The 18,675-nt window shown below is 36.9% G+C and overlaps 1 long non-coding RNA gene across 3 annotated transcripts in view; it reads right to left on the reverse strand.

Annotated features, from left to right (window-relative positions):
- The window catches only part of LOC110357093 (uncharacterized), a 34,737-nt gene extending 25,060 nt beyond the window's left edge, over positions 1-9,677 (reverse strand). The window contains exons 1-3 of one of the 3 annotated variants that reach the window (XR_010472398.1): positions 9,548-9,677; positions 3,045-3,123; positions 2,350-2,460 (exon numbers count right to left, since the gene is read on the reverse strand). This is a non-coding gene — a long non-coding RNA (uncharacterized LOC110357093). Of the gene's footprint in view, positions 1-2,349; positions 2,461-3,044; positions 3,124-6,640; positions 6,778-9,547 lie in introns of those variants that run through there. The other 2 variants (XR_010472397.1, XR_002410532.2) reach the window with 2 other exon arrangements.
- Positions 9,678-18,675: the final 8,998 nt, after the last annotated feature.

An 18,675-nucleotide genomic window follows, 5' to 3' on the forward strand; every position in this document is an offset into this window, starting at 1 on the left:
GCCTATTTTTATCCTTAATTTGTAGCTAAAGCCACCATAGTCTTGTTTTCATTCACAGAAGCCAAAGTGCTTCATTTCAGACTGACAAAAATCCCCTCCAGTGGTTTTTGCCTCTCTTGTCCTGCATTCTGTCAATGATCAGTGCAGCTCTAAGGAATACATTATTACTGCTCCAGGCCACTCCAAATGATTCAGAGAGACCTTTTATATCATAGCCAAAAACAGATGAAGAAGAATTGGGTCCCCTGGGATCCAGATATTACCCAGTTCAGCTGAAGCCATTCTCACTTGGTTTGCCTGAGAGTGATTTTGCATTTTAATTTTTAATAATTCTTTAATCCATCTGAAATGGGGGAAGGAGAGCAAACAAAACTGAATCCCTCTGCAGCTTCTCTCTTTTCTGCCTAATTCATATGGCCATTTTTTCCTAAAGTCCACATTCCTCTAGCTTTAGAAGTTATCGGTTTAATACATTGGTACTTCTTTGCTGTATGTTGAAGTACTAGGTACTTGCACAATATCTTTTTTTCTATTATTGTTCTACTTATTTTACTAAGAAAATCTTCTGTGAAGGTACCCTTTTATTACTGTATTGAAAATCAGAGTCACATAGGAATGGCCAAACTAAAATTAGGGTTCCCTTCCCCTGTACTCTTTAGAAATTCTTTCCCTTTCTATTTCATCATCATCTTCTTGTAATCTAACTTTTCTGTGCCATTTCTTCCTACTGTAAGTTCTTTCATTTCAGCAGATTTCTTTATCACACCTTTTCTTACCATGGACTAGTTTCTGTACATCCCTTGTAGAGATGTATGTATATTACTGAAACTCTCTCAGAACCTTGAAACATTTTATTTTAAAAGCAGTCTTATCTTAGTTTCATAAAGAAGATTAACTTCAGCTCAAAGCTGCTGTGTGACAAGAAGTCCCACTTTTGAACGCACGAACCAAAGAGAATACACTGAAACTTTTGCAGGTGGCCATTTTTACTATCAGTTTTGAAACAAAAGCAGCAACAAAATATGAATACAGAAGGGGAAGTCAAACAGCAAGTTTACGACAAATGTGATCTATTTCAATCTTTGCAGTGTCAGAATCTGAAAAATCTGTGCAGACTGAGCCTGCATCTTTATACACAATTACATGTAATCTTCAGAGCTGAAATTGAGAGGATTAGTTTACTGCTAGTTCCAGCGAGTACTAGCAGCCTGATTGTATTTTCAGAACACTGGTGGGCAGCAGCAGATGGTGGTCATTTCCCTGGCAGGCCATATCGGGGATAATTACCAGACACAGTTCCAAGGTTTATGATATTATAAACCTCTCTTTCATTTCTCATTTACTGCATGTGGAAAGCATAGCCCTTTTAATACCCTCCTTATTGATTTTATACTAGTGTAACACCTTTGCCTTCAATGCTTTTCAGATGATTCAGTGGTGAAGTAAAACAAGAAATAGACCTTTTAAGTCAATAATAATACTAAAAAAAAAAATCTGATCTTAGTGCTGCTTTTATTTTCTGCATTTGAAATAAGGAATAGCTCTGTGTTGATAAATGAAATAAAATGCAATAATTTCTGGCAGAATCTGCTGCACTGGGTCCCGGCAGAATTTAGTACTGTAGACTTGTAAAAATTGCTGATGCTTAAGATCACTCTGAAATAAATTAGCTTACTTGAAATGGGCCAGCCAGAATCTAGAATGTGTATTTTCAATTGGACCAGGTGAAACTTTTTTACTTAATCTGATCTGGATTGACTGCAGTACAACAGATGAGGAAGATAAAACTGAGACCTTTGGGAGTTTTTAGAACATATGATAATGCAAGTTAGAACTCATGGGTCAAGATCAGGCATAGATCTACTATTTCATGGGAATACTCTTGTTCACAGTGCTTTATAGCAAGAGGAAAGAAATTAACTGCTGATGTGTCTCTAATAACAATGAAGAGACTCATCCTGGTAATAAACTTATTTCAACATGGTTAAATTGGCTAAGTCTGAACTTATAACACATTTCAGAGATTCAATCTCTGAGCAGGAAGATTTACCCAGTCAGTACAGAAGGACATTGAAAAGATTCAGAATTAGGCCAACTGAAGTTCAACAAGGACAAGAAAAAAGTTCTGCACCTAGGGCAGAATAACCTTGTGTGTCAGTACAGGCTGGAAGCCAACTTGCAGAGTACCAGCTATGCTGGAAAGGTCTGGCAGTTACTGTGGATGCCTTGTTGAAAATGAGTTAAAGAGTGTGCTCTCATAGCAACAAGGCGAACTACACATGCGTGAAAGGAGAATAGCCAGTACATCAATTATTAAGCCCTTCTAAATCAGCACTTGCTGAGGCTCACCTGAAATACCGTGACAAGTTTTTGGACTCTTTGGTTCAAGAGCGATGTTGGCAATTTGGAGTAAATCCAGCAGAAGACTACCAAGACAACAATGGCCTCAGGGCACATGACCTGTGAGGAGAGACAGAGGAAGTTGGATTTGTTTCCTTGAGGGAGGAGGAGGCTGTATGGCCTGCAACGACTTGGAGGGCACTTAGAAATATAGTGCAACACAGCTCTTCTTAGAACTGGCTGCTGGTATATACTATACTGTCCTGGAGAAGAGTTCCTCCTCTGGGAGGGGAGTGCAGGGCAGGAGGGGTTACCTAAAGTGACAGTGCAAACTCCATCCTTGGAGGTTCTGCAGACTCCATCAGAAACATCCCTAGCTGGCTTAATCTAGGGTTGCTGACAGTTAGTACTTGGAAAGGAATGCTCTGCTGGGTGACTCTCTTTTCAACCACCATTTCTATCATTCTGTTTCATACTTTCTTTCATTTTTTGTGCATTTCTTTGATGATGAACCTGTCTCTTAAGAAAGGGCTCTTTACCCTTTCCTTGAAATGGAAATGTAATAGGTGACACATTTTGCTATATATATATATATGTATAAATATATATATATATACATATATATATATTTTAAATCCACACTGGCAACAGTGCTACAAAACAAAGAATATAAAAATCATGGAGTAGCAGTAATAAATATTTACCTGTCATGAGTCCATTTTTCCCCTTGGTTTCTAACCAGGTGTTAGCAGTCCAGGGCCAACTGAAACAGGACGGAACTTGCTGAAACATAGTGCAAGGGGAAAGAGACATGCTCAGAGCTTCCACCTGTGACTACTACTTAATACAAAAGTGTAAGACTGCTGGTTTTGTCCCATATAGATGCTGGAGAACTGTAATTTCACCTGTAGTTGATAGCAATAAAATATTACATGATGGGGTGAAAACTAATTATGCCAGTTTAGCAGACAAGGAAAGATACAGAAAAGGGATATGTTAAAAAAAAAAAAAAAAAAAAAAAAAAAAAAAAGAGTAACAGTACCAAATTAGCTGCTTAGTGTGCCTAGTGTAATTCAGGCATCTTTTTGCACCTAGTTGGAAAAAAAAGGGTTAACATACTTTGTCTAGACCAAGTAGTTTCTAAAGTACATGATATATTGCTGTGGAGATCATCCATGCTGTGAAACCATTACTGTATCATCTCTGATTTTGTTTCAGGTGTGGAAAAATGATACTATCTCACACCAGTATGTGGGTTATTATTGGAGAGGTGGTGAAGAAGAGTTTGTTATTTTGTAGATGCTATCAGAGAAAGTAAAAATATGTTCTCATATCTCCTATCCGAGACCCTCTGAGACCTTCTTAGGGAGCCCTGTCACAGTGACCTCCCATGGCAATTCCCTTCAGATCTCGCCAGAATTGCTCCTAGGCTAGCTCAGAAACAAGGAGAAAATTAGAACTGACAGAAGATACTCTTCCTAGGAGTAAATATATTGCCTCAGTGAAGCTCCCATGCTTTACCATCCCTGAGTAATAACAGACTTGTCCTGAAGCATTCACTTGGCTTGTGAAGTGCTGTAAGAAAACAAAAATGTGGTCTGTGAGATACTAATATTTCTTGAAACAAGTGGGGGGGATCATTCCTGCCCTCTGATTAATCCCTCATGCACTCCTCTTGTCCATTAGAGACATAAAGGTGCCTTTAACAGACCTCTGAGCAAAATGCTTTATGCAACAAATTCCCTGTCCTTGACACAGAGAGAGAGAGTTAGTATCTTCAGCAGCGCCTCCAACTAACACAAAGTATTTGGAAACAGAGGAATGCCTCCAGGGAGCTCTTTCTGCCAAGATAAATTAGAGCAGCTCGTGGTTGTTCTGACTTACAGGGAAAGCTGAGCAGTGCTCAGGGCCTTGGGGTCAACAAGGTGCTGCCGCCCGGGTGGGCTGTGCGCAGGAGCCACAGCCGGAGCCGCCCAGCTCTGTCCTCCCGTGACCGCGAGCACGTCCCACCAGTCCCCACCATCACCCCAGCTCTGCGTGGGGCTTAGCCCCTACTGAAATGATGAAAGTGGCAGAAAATTATTGTATTAATAATGTTTTTTTGCTGTTTTGGTGCAATTTACACCTCATTGTGTAAGTCCATATTAAAAGTTACTCAGAACTGTTAGTTGTTTCATATAAACACAGGAGGGCTGCTCTGTGAAACACAGAATGTTAAGTGACTTAGAATGTAGCAAACAATTTATGGAAGGTGACAGATGTTTCAAACACACTTTCATTTCTACGTTGGACTAAAACAGATAGTAGCATCGACTGAGTAATGGCATTTTTAGACCAATACTCAATAGTAAGCTGCAATGTATTGGTCAAATTTTTACAAGAGGGTTTTAAACATGGGTGGTACAACTATCTGTGTGGGCCTTGCCTGATGATATTTTAAAGCAGACACACTGAGGGCATGATCACCTTATGATCTTCTCTGTCATTTTATTATTGTCATCTTAATGGTGTTGGAAACTGTAATTTTAGTATGAAAGGTCAGCCCATCCACTCAAATATAACAAAACCTGTGTAGTGGAACTACAGGGGTGTGGTTGCAGAAAGAAGCAGGAAGATCCAAAATAGAAAAGATGACTGGTTATTAAAAAACAGATTCAAGAACATTAACAAATAAAGAGAAATTCTGTGAAAAGGGGAAGGAATAAAGGAAGATGGAAAAGGGGATTTTTTCTACAGTACTTTTACTAGACTACAATCAAAGATTACTTTAGTAATAGCACCAGTTCCTCATGATGAACAACACAAGAACTATTAAAAACTCTTACTATGAGTTACAGACCTGGCATGCTTTACTTTAGAGTAGCTTATCTGTTGGCATTATTCCAGTCTGTGAGCTATGTCTATACAGTAAGCATCGTGTTAAATTAGGATATTTGAGTAACAATATTATTTTCCCCCAATAACTCATTACATATTCTACCAATGGCATATTTCTCATGAGGGCACATCCCTTCAAAGAAGTATTGTATACCAAAATGCTCAAAATAGAATTACAAACAATAAAAATTTAGACTAGTAGGAATCTGCTCATTTCTGACATCCACAATTTTCTTGAGTTTAGGATATATTTATTTCTGCTATACTATATGGTTACACAGAAGCTCTTTCAGAAACAATTTTACTATTGAAGCTGGAAGCCAATGTCAGGAACTCTGTAAGTGTTACTGTTTATGCAACTCAAATGCCTGTTGAATAAATGGCCCTCTGCAGTGCTGTTGTACCTGTCTATTTATGTATGCCAACTATGATATTTTCTAAAGTATATACCATCTTGCTATCTAATCACTGACAGTCAAACACTCTACTTAGGTATGGTTCCAGCAGTGCATAGGAATCATAAAGAAAACTTAATGAGCTTCCTGGGGTTTGCCTATAATAGAGAAACATGCATGTGGCATAGAGCTGCTTGGTGTTAATTTTTGGGAAAAAAAAAAAAAAAAAAAAAAAGAAAGCATGAGCAAAATCTAATACAGGGAAGTCTTGCACCAATGGGAGAAAACCATCAAGCGCTGAATTTATAGCAAACCTTTTAAAAGTGCTAACCTGGAGATTAATGAAAAGATCTGAGACTTCAGAAAATTTCTGCATTTAAATTACTTTTTTTCATATGGAGTATGGCTAACAAAGTTCCTTCTATAGATTTATGACTTACACCCTTTTATCCTCTGTCCCTCTCTACAGTAACTCTATTTCTTTTCTATGCATTCCAATATCTTTCCTTCTCAGTCTTGCAATATTAAGTCCTTCCTCCATATCCTCTAAACTCCTCCTGCTGCTCTCCCATCTCCCCTAAAAAACTATTAAGAAAGAAGAAACAAGCATGACTTAGTCTGAGCCACAAAGGTTTTGAGTAACTCATCTAGCACATCAGTAAAACAGATCAGCTCGAGCTCCCCTTATTTTTCCTCCAAATTCTCATCATTGAAACAATGTCCTCCCTCAAGACAGCCACTGACCTGAAAACTGTAGGCAGTTAAAATCTCTGAGATGTTTGAAACACCTTTTTGTCTCAAACCAAATTGCTTAACAGATTGAAAAATTACTGGAAAGGCAACAGAAAGGTGTTTACAGAAACAATAAATCCAGATGACTGGGATAAATAAGTCAATTAAAAGTAGGAACCCAAGAAATCTAGTTATTAGAATAAATCTGAAGCACAGATAGAGGCCTTCCTAAACAAGACTTGGATATTGTTTTCCTGTCATTCCTTAGTTTGTTACTGAGGTTCATATCACTGCACCTTCCTTTGCAGACATCTTTCTTCAAAAACACCTGCAATTTGCAGAGATAGTTCTGTATGACACCACAGCACCACAGCTGCTCTAGTGCAGTGATGTCTGGAGCCAGCCTACCAAGGGAGAGTCACTGTGAGGTCACAGGCATTGCCGAGCTCAGTCAAAGTGGGATTTGATTCCACGACAGGCTCACAAGGAGGATGTGAGGATGCAGCAATGACTGGTAGTGAGCCACAGCATGCCAGGTACTGCAATGGGAGAAAAGATGGCTAAAAACATGCAATATCTTTGAGACCCAGTGAGTGGTCAGAGGTAGAGCAAACAGAAAAGCCAAGTGCACTGCCCCAAAGCAGTTGTTCCCTGCTACACTCAGATCGGCTGTACACCTCTTGTTCCTATGGTTTGCTGCACCTGCAGACTGATGCAAACATTTGTTTTTCAACTCTTAGTGCTGCTAGACCTGGGTACTGACCCTTTCCAGTCAGATTACTCCAACTTCTCTCCTGTTCTCATTGCCCTCCCTTCAGCAGACTGCACAGAGCTGCCCTGCCAGCTTTACCAAGGGTGATATTTAGAATTCAGTATTTTTAACATAAACATTTCAGTTAATGCTGTGTTCCATTCTCTCTTTGTTGTAGATTACTTTCAAAGTAACATTGACACACACACGTATTGGACTGTAGGAGTAGTCAAGCCACGCTGCCTAATTAGAGTGCAGTTCTGTTGCAGCAGCCCTGGGGGCTGCCCTCCTTTGCGGGGGAGAAGAATAAATGAATGGGCACTGGATACATCTCAAATGAGGACATCTCGCCATTTATAGGCTGGAGTGCAAGCTGAGCTTCCTCCAGCCTGCACACAGTGGGTAAAGACGTGGCTGTGCACCATCTTCCCACTCCTTGATTTCCATGGGAGGGAAACCCGGGTGTGTATACAAGGAAACTGCAATCTGCTCAGTGAATCTTCTGAATTAGGCTCCTATTAGCATCTAACTTTAAAACACTAAGTTTGAGGTGCAGGTAGAATAATTTCCAGAGGCAAGCTTGTCTCTCAATCTCTCTCTCTATATATATATTTTTGTTTGTTTGTTTGTTTGTTTTGTAGTATTAGTTTTCATTTTATAAACAAGAACTTGCTTTTTTTGTTTACCAGGTCCTTTTAGGCTATTATCTTTCCTCTCTACTCACAAATACAATAAAAAGAGAAAAAAAACCCACATAAACAAGAGACATTTCATAAGAATTTCTTTAAAGCCTAAATGTTTTAAGATCAGACAGGGAAGGATATGTATATTTCATGAAGTTCGCAAACATCACATTAGATACTCTCTGATCAAAATATGTTGTGCTTTAAGCAGAGAATATATGGGGTGGAGCATTTGCTATTATTTCAGATGTAGACTCAATCTTTCCTACTTAAACTAAGATTTTAAGTTATCTGGATCTCCAATTCCAGAAGCTTTCTTATTTCAGTGCTTAATAGTATTAGCTACCTTAAATCGGCTTACCAACCATGCAAGAATCAAAACCCCAAATAACAGCTCTCCAACTAAGACTTATTTTGATCAATTGGTGAGCAAAGCTGAGATTTTCAACTGCATGGGCACTGCGCAATGTTTTCTTAACTAAAGCAGAGAGAAAAAATAAACACAAAAAAGGTAACTTGAGATAGAGGCAATAATTTGAAGAAAAATAAATATAATATATCCTGCAAATTCAAATTGACACAAATAGAAACTGAATATTTTTACAAGCTCAGAAATGTTTGGGAAACTGTCTCAATTTGGAGTAATCAATAATAATTAGAATAAGTTTCTGTTGTTCCAGTAAAATAGCATCATACAATTTCTCAGCTGTCTATCTCTGTACAATTACTAGTGGCACTACACCAAGAATACCAGACTACCAAACTCATTTGTTCAATTCATTAAAAAAAAATTTTGAAAATAATTCTTTAAATTGCCTTTTTTATTTGTTTGTTTCCATCCCCAGTAAGTAGATATAGATTAAGAAAGCTGTAATAACTCCACAAGGTGACAGTAAGATTTACTTGTTGTGGTTTGCTTACTATCTGCAGCTACTTCTTAAAACTCTTGAAGCTTAGAAAGCTGTTTCCTAAGGTTGTGTGTGAGGAAGTGGCAAATCGTGATTTTACACTGTTAAGAAACAATTGCAGGGAGTGTTACCTCCTAGTGTAGAGCACATCATTTATTTGGGTTTTGTTCTCGATATTTTTTTCCATAATCAATTTAATTGCTGAGTCATATGTGTACTCAAAAAGCATATTTAGTCAAAATCTTTCCTACTTTTTAAAGCCGTATCTTTTCTTTCATGTAAAAAAGCATGCAGCATTCTATAGCCTTCCTACTTTTGTACGAAAAAGAAAACAAGGAAGAGCAGGACTGTTTTCCAAATTTAAATCTAAAAATGACTAACAATGGTCAATGAGAAATTGGAAAGGCTGCAGAAATGCTGATTATTAAAGGCCAATGATATTAGAATTAGAGTAGACAGACTAAGCAAGAAGCCAAAAGACAACCAAATAATCTCATTCAACTTTTTGCATAAGCAGTCCCATTGTATACAATGGGATAATGCATACCAGAAAAATCTATGAAACATTTTTAAGTGTTGTAATCTTATTAAAAATTATCACAAGAAATGTTGCCATTTTCAAACAGATAAACAGTGTGAGGAATATAAGTAAAATCTGAACCATATTGTTCCCAACAGAGATTCTGGAGATGCATCCCTCCCATCAATTTCTTGACCTTCATTTGCCCTGAAAAACATTCCAGTTATGCATAACAATTTAGGTGGTTATGGCAGACTTTAGTGATACACTTGAGCTCCTTTCACTACAATCTGTTAAAGATTTACAGTACACTGTAAAGACTAAAGTACAGGCATAATTACCTTATTTCTTCCTTGTGCAGATGATTTCCGAATTCTCAGCACCTCTGCACTTATGACTCATTCCACAAGGCAGTCTCCTGAAGGAACAACCCAAGACACGTCAAGCAGAAAGTGCGCACAGCCAAAGGAGCAGACACATTGCTTCTGGTTCCCCTCTACCTATTGAGCCTGTGAAGATCAGAGAACCACATGACTCTTCTTTTCTGAAATAAGTGGTGTTACCGGTTTGGCAATGAACAAATCTTAACCCTGCCTCTACTAGGACCCAGCCCCATGTGGGTTGTGGAGCCTTTCTGTGCGATATATTACTGTTACATTCATACAGTCCTAAAATTACATTTGGCCCTTTGAAGGCAGCCGTGAGGCTGATGTGGCTCTGGTGAAAATGAGTTTGATACCCCTGGCTTAAGGATTCTTTTTTGAATACTCTTTTAGGACCAACTAATAACCTGACCTTAAAGATACCAATGCAGTGGTAATTACACTTTTAGCCAGTGAATGATCGAACTGATGACCAATACATGTGAGATTATTCAATCAGATTTATCTTTCAAAGTTGTTCTGGTTTAATTTCTTTATTTTCACGTAATAGGCTGCTTAGGCAAGAACTTTCTAAACCTGTACATCTCTTGATATCTACATTTGTACTCAATCATCCACATTTATAACTCCCTTCAGCTTTTAGAAAGGAGTTATTTCAAAATGCTAACCAGATACACCATTTACAGGAATTGTCCTCTCTTTCTGCACACTGGAAGTAGTAAGGTCAGAGTCATCAGCTGGACTTTGTATTTTTGAGACACTGATGCAGATTGCTCATAATGGGCTTCATTTCTCTGTGTTTCAGTTTCTATTACATTCTTATTCATTGCTCCTGCATTAATGGCCTTGTTCAGTTCAACAAGAAGGTACACACGTGCTTCATTGTTGTTAAGTATTACACTACAATGAGGTAGAAAATAATTTTTTATTTCAGGGGATCCTTAGAACAGATATCCTTCAGGAGAGAAAAGCAGGTCAGCTATTTCAGTAGACACATCTGCAGACATAATTCCTCTATGAATTATATAAACAGATATAAACTTGCAGACACTGTTAAGTGAACTGAAATTTGTAAAAGAAGCAGCAGCAAACTGAAGAAGTTAATTTCCTATAGCAACAATCCTAGAAGGTGAGCGTTGCAATGTTCTAGATGATTGAAGGTCTCCTGTAATAAAGGAAATAGTAAAAATAGAATCTCAAAGAAATTAAACATACATCTTGATAATCGTTTAACATACAAATTTATTTCAGTTGCCGAGAGACAAGTACAGCACAGAATAACTGTGTAACATGAAAAAACCACCCCAACATAAAATCTATTAATAGTTTAAATAGTCATTTTGCCAAACAAGAATAGAGACAAGCAACTACAATTACAACACCTGCATACCTTTTCCGATGCCACACTGCAGTACCCACTGACAACAATATGTCTTTTGTGAACTTAACTGTTTATCTTGGCTGAAGAGATAAAAATCTAGTCCTCTGAAGGTAATCAGAAAGTTTTCATCAGACTTGAACAGTGATGTATAAGGAGAAACTCTGGAGGACATAATGTCCTGGGGGCACACTTTTCCCTTACAGTTTCTCAAAAGTTCATTTTCAGTCTAAGATTATTTCCTGCTATGTTATACTAGCAGTATTGCATTTCCTAGTTAGGCTTTCTTTTGAAGCAACAGAAGGGTAGATTTGCCAACTTCAGTACTGCTCCATCAGCCTCCTACCTATATATTCAGGTGTCCAGATCAATGAAAAAAAGTAACACAATTTAAAATTCTTTACTTCTTCCAAAGCCAGTGATTCTTCAACTTAAGTACGAAAACATCTGCTACAGAATTAAGACCAGATCGGAAAAGGAGACACAAGAACCCAAGGGAGCTGCAAATCCTCAGCCTACTATTATGCACATTTAGTTTGAGTGAACAGAAACTTAACTAAATTGTATACTCCTAAATTTAAGGTAAGATTTTAAAATACGTTATTTTGTAGATGTTATCCCCAGCTTTAAGGGATGAGGAAAAGACTGAGGTGAGGACAAGATTAGAAAAGAGGTGAAGGGGGGAAGTAGAAGTCAAAAGGAATTAAGCAAGCAAAGGCTGTATATAGCATTTATTGTGAAGGTAAACATATTTTTTAAAGAGCACCGTTATGTCTACCAACTAGAGGTCATAGAGACAGTAGGCCAGATTTAGGAATATATTTGTGAGATAGTAACTAGAACATCCTTATGACTTTTTTTTTTTTTTACTTTGACTGTAATTAGTAAAACTTCTTTTATTTGTTTCTGTCAGTTTGTGTTAAATCATCACCGAAGAAAAAGCAAACAATCTGCTTTATTTGCTTCATAAATATAATTATAAACTTGCCAGAACCAGGTTAGCCACAAATTAACATGACAGCTACATTCACTTTCACATGGATTATTTATGAAGATACTTCAACAGGGTAAAGCTACTGATAGGGCCAGGTGTTGCTGTAGAAGCCCATAGAGGTACTATAGTGACAGGCCACAGGAGCAGTCTAAAATATATGATAAATGATGAACATCTTGCAATTTGCAAGCCAGCAGATTTTGGCATTCAAGAAATATTGGTTACATCTGCAAATCTATCTTTTCGTATGGGAACAGGCGGGTATATTGCATCAGGGTCCACATTAAGCTAATATACTCCCTCAGCTCTCTCATTCCGATAAACATCGTGTTGCCCTCAATGTCCATGCTGTAACTGACTGACTCCCTTCCTCCTTACAGATACAGAAAGGACCTCTCCCTTTCTTCTAAGCATTTGACTTAGTAAATGTCCACAAAATTATGCTTCTCAGTATGTCTGCAGTTTCCAACATACGCTATTTGTGGTGTCACTGCATTTTAAATACTTAAAATTCATTCACCTTTTTAGATCTCTGAGCTGCCATTGAAACTGGTAGCAGATTTTCCAAATAAACGGATATAACATACCTATTTTATCCATGACATCAGTTAGCACTTCTAGACTAAACATACGCACACACACAAAAAAATCCACACACTCCATAACTATAGAATAGAAGAGGGCCTGGAAGTCTTGTTAAAGCTGTTAGTAAAACCTGTACAGAGCTGCCTTTACAATACCAGAACTTTCTGCGCAGATAAATGTTGCATCCATTGATAATTACACACACTATAAGGTTCTTATTTTCCCCCCACTTGAATTGCAGAAGGTCAGAAATAATTTATGAATATACCTGACAAAGCTTAAGTGAATAGGCAGGAATCATAAGGCTAAGAAATGAGAAGAACAATAAATAAAATGCCCTGCATCTTTGCAATGGCATAACATTAAGAGAACTAGCTGCTGTAATATTTAGGTGGCAGCACTGACAAATTGGTATTAGCTTTTGGATCAGCACATACAATGCTACACCCTCCCATCCAGAAAGCATGGGGTTGTGGTAAACTAGCTGAACAACAAATTAGTGCTAGGAAAGACACATTTTCAAAATTATATTAGCTGCAATGGGCACACTTGAAGAGTGCTTTGGAGTTCTGAGATGTGTGATATATTTAATGCTCAAATTAATATTTTAAATTGCCTTCTGCTTTTCTGTTTTAAGTCACGCGTGTTACTTCCCCACTCACTTTTTTTGCTTTTTACGTCTTGTGGTACAAATACTTAAGCAGAAATGCTCACAATTTTCTTCCTTTTCCAAGGCTAGAAACTTCTGAACTTGTACATCCCCGTCCATTGTTAGAAAAGGAAAATGAAAAAGCACCAAACATTGCAAATTTTCATTGGCTAGAAAAGTAGTACACATGACATGACTTTGCTGCAGCCAGCTAAAAGAAGTAAACCTTTCTAAGTGGCAAGTTGCATCTTCTGTAGTACTCACGGATGTGCAACAAGCATCCAATGCAGCTCCTAACTTACCACGTGTACTATCTGATCAGTGACAAAGGAATAAAAGCATAACTGTATTAAACCTATACTCTGCAAAAAGCCCAGTTTCATTGAACCAAGGCAATCTTTGCAGCACTGTGTTGTACTAACATAATTGTCCCACAAACAGAGGGAGGAGAAAAACTCCTACTGGCTGATCAGTGAGCAAGAAAAAGACTGGGGTGGTGCCTCTCATAATGCTGTATGTTAAACAATTAGTCTTTTACTGATTGCTTCCCTCCAACCTAACTGTGTGACAGAGAGCGTGTAATGGATGGAGTGATGCACACAACTCTCTTCGTTGGGGCTGCTTTACCAAGTAGCTGTCTTCTAGCTCCACCATCATCACAACAGCTATCATCAAACAACTTGCCTCTCCATTGCCATCACCTACTTCCTCCCCATGTCTTCAGCGCTCAGAGCACACATGCTTTCCCTGGCCTCCAGTTATGCTCTCTTTTACCAAATTCCTTCACAAAACCCTATAGCTCTGAACAGGGCACACTGATGTACAGATGGAGATCAGTGAACAGTGGTGTCCCTCAGGGGTCCATATTAGGACCACTACTATAATCTTTTTCAATGACACAGACAGTGTAATGAAGTGTACCCTCAACAAATTTGCAGATGACACCAAGCTGAGTGGTGTGGTTGACATGCCTGTGGGATGGGATGCTATTCAAAAGGACTTAAACAAGCTCAAAAAGCAGGACCCCATGAACTTCATGAGCTTCAACAAGGCCAAGTGCAAAGTCCTGCAACTATTCTATGATCCACATCCTTAAACAGCAGAAGTCTTACCACCAGTTTCTCTCTGTGTGGCCCAGGTTGCTCTTGTGCCTTCTACATGCCTGTTGGATTTTCCCCCATGTGGTGGTATCCATCATCTTGCTATATAATTCACTGTCATTGATGGCAAGCTGCCTTCTCCCAGAGAACTGGCAGGACCATACTGTGCTGTTCATCAGAGACAAAATAAACAGAAATCTCAAGATTATGTCTCTGCTGACATAGCACTTATGAAAGAGAAGTTTGCTAACTGGTGTGGGTTACTGACTGAAGTTATCTTGCAGCATGTCAGTCTAAGTCTTGATTTTTACTTACGAATTGGCCATCAAAATGCAACCAGAAAAATACTAGGATATCCTCACCATGGCCATTTGCCTTACAGTGGGGGATGTGCTATGATGTACTATATTATATTACACTGTGCAAGGACTCAGTATATTTTGAAGGCTCATTTAAAAATTAAAAATGGATTGCTTTCAATCTCAGTATCTCTCTTCCAGCCACTGGAATATTCATGTTCTCTACTTTCCTCTCTAAATTCTTTTAATTTTATATGAAGCCTCACATAAAACACTCAACGACCACATGAACAGAAAACTGCAAATTCTCCTTTTTTTTCATTTCTCAATATCAATAGGAAAAAAAAAAAAATAACACAAGAGACAATTGAAACAACAGAAAGAGCTACAATTTATGAAGGCCGGAAGAGTCTCTCAACCCCAGAAACTTGTGGCCTTGTAGTGCACTGTACAAAGGAAAAACACATCAGAGATCTGAATGCAAACAAGCAGACCAAAAAACATTAAGACCGAAGAAGTCTTTCAGACTTTGGTAGAATCTGTCTTGAAAGACCTAGCATGTGCAAGTGTTATGTGGCTGGAATACTTCAGTTGGTTGTTTTTTTTTTTCTTTTTAAAGACCAAATACAGACAGGAAAAATTGATTGTTGGTGGTATATGAAAATGTTATTTACAGATGCAAACTAAAATGCATTATAGCCAGAAAGCCAAAGCTTTTTTACTTGCTTTCCTGGAGTTAATATTCTCCAATCATATTTTAAGTAAGCTTACTTTGGCTAAGAATAAAAAGCCTTCTTCAATCATAACTTTTTTTTTTTTTTTTTTTAGTTCCTCATAAGATCTCTCAGCTGGTAAAATTTCAGATGAAGTAGAGTGGATAACAGCAAAAGGTTAATTAATAACAAACAACTGCCCTTTGGATCACATGAGAAGTTTAGTATGTGACAGGCTTTAGGCTTAATTTTTCTACATTTAAAGAGAGCAGGATTTTAAAAAATTACACTACCGTTCACCTCTGGGTGGATTTCAAGCTCAGCTTTAAAATAAATGAATGAATAAATAAATAAATAAATAAATAAATAAATAAATCTAAAATATTCCTTTACTTCAGAAATACTCAGAGGCTTTATTCCAACATTTAATAACAGAAAAGGTGGAAGAAAATGTTTTGTTTTGCCTGATACGGAATAATTTAGCTTTTTATTGATCTTTACAGGCTTATTTTCAATATTTGATTTTAAAATACAACTACTGAAATTACTTCTGTAGCTGCAGAAGACAAGAAGAAATAGGCATAGATGAGTCTTTAAAGAATATAAATGTAAAATACAGTGTTTGGATAACGTTTGGTAAATGTTCTTTGCCAGAATCCTCCTGAATTCTTTGTATTTTTCTTCTAATGAATAATAAAATTTTAATATGATGGTTTGCAAAAAAATCCCCAAATAGACTACATATAATTTCTATTCTTTCCAGATTCAGAAAAATATATCCATTGTAAAATCATAGTCCATTTACAATATCACTACATCATAATTCAGCTTTTTTAAAAATTTTCTATCATTTCCTTGTGTGCCCTATGTGGCAAAATTATAACACTGCATATTGAATAAAACAGCTTGAAGACTTGCAAAGGTATTTGCTATTATGACAAATGACTTCTCTCCCATTCAGAAACATCCTAAAACCAGCTTATTTTACAGTGCCCATGCAAAGCACATACATTAGAATTTAAAAAAGAACACAGAAAAAACCTCACAAACAAATCCTTATTTCTAGACTTCCTTCTGTGTCTTACTTAGAGTAATTCTATCATTTAGCTTTCCAATTGTAAAGACTGTGCCTTAATATGAAATAAATTCTAATTGTAATGGTTTTCTGCTTGCATAACAAGAAAGTAGTTATAGTAGATAAATTAATCACTGTAAAACATTCAATGAATTCTCCAATTAGAGCTTTATCATGGAACAATGACATTCCCACATATACTCTTATCAATCTTTATTTTTAGGTAGAGCAGCATCTGTTTTGGATTCATATGAATTTTGAACTGATTCCTTAAGAGAAGTCTTTCAAGTGCTTTTGTCCTTGGATATTGTATCTAGTTTAGAAGCATATAGTGTCTAAATTTTAAGTCACCCAAGTCTTGGGAAATCTTATCACTGGTTCATGATCATGATTCTTCAGAACAAACAAAAAAAAAGACACTGCAGGTTTTCTTTGGATAAGCCTTTTTTTGAAGTGCAGCAATACTTCAGTGAAGAAATATTATAATTATGCAAATTAATTTTATATGGCAAGGGAAAAAAATATTCAAAAAAAAAATAAAATAAAAAAGACTGCCAACCTGAATGTGAAGATCAAGGAAAAAGCACCCTTGTAAAAGCAAAATAAATTTGACAAACAGCAGGAAAATACCAAAGTATTTCCATATATATTTGAAATACTTCCTGTATTGTCAAGAATCTGCTTACACCAGAGATGCTCAAAAGTGAATCTCACAGAATATTTGCTTGGAAAATATTGAAGTGAACTTGGACTTTTTGAAGAAAATTCTGAAGTCAAATAAGAGGTTCAGAAGCGTATAGAAGCCTGATGAGAAGTACAATTACAATCTCATAAAACTAGAGCTCCATAGTAACCATAAAAAATAATTCAGCTGAGGAAACTCAAATGGTTTCTCACATAGCTGCTTTCAGAACACTGGATCATAATTCAAAATCAAATTATTAGAATACACTTGTTTGGATTACTCTTATTCATCACTATTTGTTCTCACTGCAGAGCTGGCAGTTTGTCCTGAGATATTAAGTCAATTTACTAATTAATTTTCAAAGTTAAAGAAGGCGCACTTTGCAAGTATGCATTTGCTCTACTTAAATGAAATGACAACAGAGTCTCAATATGTTTGACTCAGGTATCCTCTAACCTGGCTATGAAGTCATGCCAAGTTTGACAAAGCTGTTGGATCCAGAAACATTACAAGTCTTTGACCCTCTAGCTTAAAAGAGCAAAACCCATTTCTTGACAGGTTCACTTACATAAATCATAAAATTGTTTATATGTTGTTCCATATACAATGTTTGCTAAACTACTGGGAGTTTGTTGACACCTATATGACTGTAGTTCAATAGGCACAGAAATTATACAAAAGTGGTCAGAAAAAATCTCCAGATAGATTGATGAACCGGATTTCAATGAGACAGACATGAAGGATTGCAATGTGTAAGTAGACAGTCCTTATTTCACAAATAGGAGGAGGAGCAGTACTCAGGGGAGTAGACTGTCAATTGATATCAACCAACCACAAACCATGGACTTCAATTTAAAATAGCATAGTACACAAACATAAACAGTGAGCACTTCAGGTTTTTCTTTCCCATAAAACCAGAACACTGCTTTCAAAAGTGCCGACCAAATTATACAACCTCATTTATTTTCTTTTAGCCAATAACTTTTGAGTCAGTTTATGACTTCAGACCTCTACATTTGATGAGGTCACACTTAGAGAAATCAAGCTGACAAAATTCAGCAGAAGAGGATAATCATTAACTGCAGCTCACAGACTATCTTGAGATATGAATTAATCAAGTAGTTACTTAAGACGGTAAACACCTGCCTGAGTAATTAGACATAGTGTAGCAAAAAATGTAACCCTACTCTATAGAATATCATCACATGATTCATGCATGGAGCCTTCCTGGGCATTATCTTTTAGTATATACTTCATTTAATAAGCTTAGACATTCCTCTGAAGCCAGACAAGCTGGTGCAATATTTTAATTTATGGGAATTATGGTTAAAGGTGATCTGAACAAACAGTTGGGAACTGAAGCAGTAATTAGTGGAACCAAGGAAGTGTGGAATGATTAGGGATAAATAAAATAAAGTCATTTGCTTGAAGAGGGTGTCAGGAAGGTTCTTCAGGAGAATTTTAAATGGATAAAAATTGCTTTATGAAAATGCAGAAGTATTAGATGGATTAATGATCTATTAATATCTCTCATTTATAATCATAATAAAGTTTACTACTTCAACTTATGTAGAATAATATAATATTTGATATATCATAATGAACATG

Source organism: Columba livia, chromosome 4 (genome assembly GCF_036013475.1).
Source record: "Columba livia isolate bColLiv1 breed racing homer chromosome 4, bColLiv1.pat.W.v2, whole genome shotgun sequence".
NCBI lineage: Eukaryota > Metazoa > Chordata > Aves > Columbiformes > Columbidae > Columba > Columba livia.